Below are 2795 nucleotides of genomic sequence, written 5' to 3'. Positions count from 1 at the left end.
ATTTTATTCTTGTTTTGGACACAAAAATATTGCAGTTCCCATTTTTCTTGAAAATTACGATGTTCCTCTTCAATTGATCTTTTCTTACTCATTGTTCTTGAAGTTCGATTATATTTTTATTAAATAACTTTTTAGTTTAATATGAATAAAAACCAAAATCCACTTTAGAGTTCAAAATATCATTCGCAAACGATTGAGCAAACACTGCACTTTGTGACGACTTGGGCAAACATGTGTCGTGTGTCGCATTAGATCGCTCCGCGTTCTATCACGTTTCTGATCGTAAAGGGTTTTTATCTCCGTTCGGTTTCGGCCGCCGCTTTTCATTTGACATCCTCGCGCCAGCGTCAACCAAAAAGTTCAAACTTTCCAACTTCAAGCGTCAAAGCTTGATATTTAAAAATGCTTAAAAAGTCTCGGCGGGCCGCAACCTATGTATTGGCGAGCCGCATGCGGCTCGCGGGCCGCGTGTTTGACATGCCTGCCGTAGATGAATGTAATTTTCCTACCGATGAGAATGATGTGTGTCTCTTCTGTAATTAATGTGAATTACAGCGAAGACGAAAGAGGAGAAGAGTGGGTACAGTGTTTCATGTGCGAAATGTGGGTACACTGTAAATATGCTGGTTATGACTTCGGCAGTTACACCTGTGCCTACTGCAAGTAAATTTTAAGACTTAGAATTGATATTTACCTAAAATGATTGTTCTTATACCTACTGTATAATTTGTGTTTTTGATTAAATCATAAGAGAAAATAATTTTATTATTTGTTTTTCTTTTATAAAGTGAAGGTAAATAGGAATACGTCTATTCCAAATTACCTGCACCGTAACAAAATTGTTACTTTAAGTCGTTTCTCAATTAAACTAAAGTTTCAGTTAGTGTTTGTTTTTCATTATTACTGAGAGTTTGAAAGATAAAAGTTTATTAGTTTCCCTATATGTAATATGATACAGTTTTATTTGTTGCCATCCTCTGCTGTAATTTTTTATTCATCTTAAACAAACTGGTATTACAAATATGCTGTACTTCCTCTACTATCAAAAATAGGTAGAAAATGGGACAAATGGTAGGTGTTATGAAAAAAATGCAAGTGGCTTGCAGTTGGACCAGACTGCAAGTGTATCCGTTTTCTACGTTTCAAAATCATACCAGACATCGAACTTAAACTCATTTTAAAAGAATTCAATGGTATAGTTTCATTTAATGCTGAAAATAAACAACTTAATACAGCTTCGCTTTCATACACATCTCGGATAATCATCGGAGATAATAATGCTAAGGATATTGTAGTTTGTTATGAAGTATTTATGTCAGATGGAATTACTGGCCGCTGAATTCAAACTTTACGAGAATCACTAATCGCAACTGGTATCTCAGTAGTTGATAGGAGAGACAAGCACTCAAACAGGTCTTGTAATGTGATTGATGATACGAAAACGGAGGTTGAAGATTTCATAAAAACACTCGAAAGCAGAAAATCGAATTACTGTTTCACTAAAACTACCAAGATGTACCTTCCTGAGGGTTTAAAGATTAATAAGCTACATAGGAGTATTTCGAAAAGCACCCAGATTTTCTTGTTTCATATGAGGTGTTTTAAAATGTTCTTAACTCTAAATTCAACATTTCATTTGGGTATCCTCTTTAGGATACTTGTAGTGCCTGTGGTATTTATAAAGTGCAACTCGCTTGAATAATCATGTAGATGGGCGGACATGCGAAAGTTTCTGAAGAAAACAAAAAAATTGTTTAAGGAAAAAATAGGAAGACTTTCATCGAGAACACCAGCTTCACTTGCAAAAAGTTTTATGAATTAAGGAGAATATACCAAAGACGGACTCAGAAGAGTTCTTCAATGAAAGTCATCACTATAAATTTTCAGGAAAACCTTCCTCTTTCAGATGTGACTGCCAACAATGTTTATTACAAAAAGGAACTGAGCTCCATCAGTCAAGGTCAGTGTAGTATAAGTACTTACAATGAAACTGTGGCGAGAAAGCGTGCAGATGGTTTATGCTACATATTAGAAAATTTCGTCATTGAAAAACTTGATCCGGATTTTCGTAAGGGACTTTTTAAGTAATTTTTTGTGATTCATGCTCACGTCAAAACAAGAATTATACAGTTTTCGGGTACTTGTATTATCTAGTCACTGTTCGAAAAAGATTCGATAGGTACTGTTAAAGTTATATTTCCAATAAAGGTTCACTTTTATTTGGAAAGTGATAAAAGCATACCATTGATTAATAAAAACTCACGCACTGAGTGGCCAGAAAATTAGATTGGTGCGATAATATCCAATAGAATAAATCCTATACCACTCGAAGTCGCCACCTGCACGACTGATATGTTTAACAAATGAACAGCGCTTTTAACTTCGACATATTTGGAAAAATCTCCAATTCCATCAAGACCTATAACATATTTTAAAGATCAACGTTTTAAGAATCACATCGAATAACTCAAGGTTTTTGCTGCACTGAACTCATTTCTGGTCCGTGTATATGTAGGTATCGTCGTTCGTGTCCATGCTTAAGAAAAAACCTCGAGGTCATGAAGAAAGTTCATTAACTCATCACCCTGAAAACTCTTATCACGACAGGCTTAGTATGGAAGCAACAAAATGAAGCGACCTATTTTTATGAAACTTCATAAAATTATTCAGTCGTCGAACCTAAAAATTTTGTTATACTTGCAAACGATGTCCGTTTTTTACTTTACAGCCATAATATCCTTCATACGTATATGACTGCTAAACTATAAAAGATATAAAAAAAATAGTTTCCCACC

Source organism: Dufourea novaeangliae, unplaced genomic scaffold, assembly GCF_001272555.1.
Source record: "Dufourea novaeangliae isolate 0120121106 unplaced genomic scaffold, ASM127255v1 scaffold287, whole genome shotgun sequence".
In the NCBI taxonomy this organism is placed as follows: domain Eukaryota; kingdom Metazoa; phylum Arthropoda; class Insecta; order Hymenoptera; family Halictidae; genus Dufourea; species Dufourea novaeangliae.
This window is presented reverse-complemented; position numbering follows the sequence as displayed.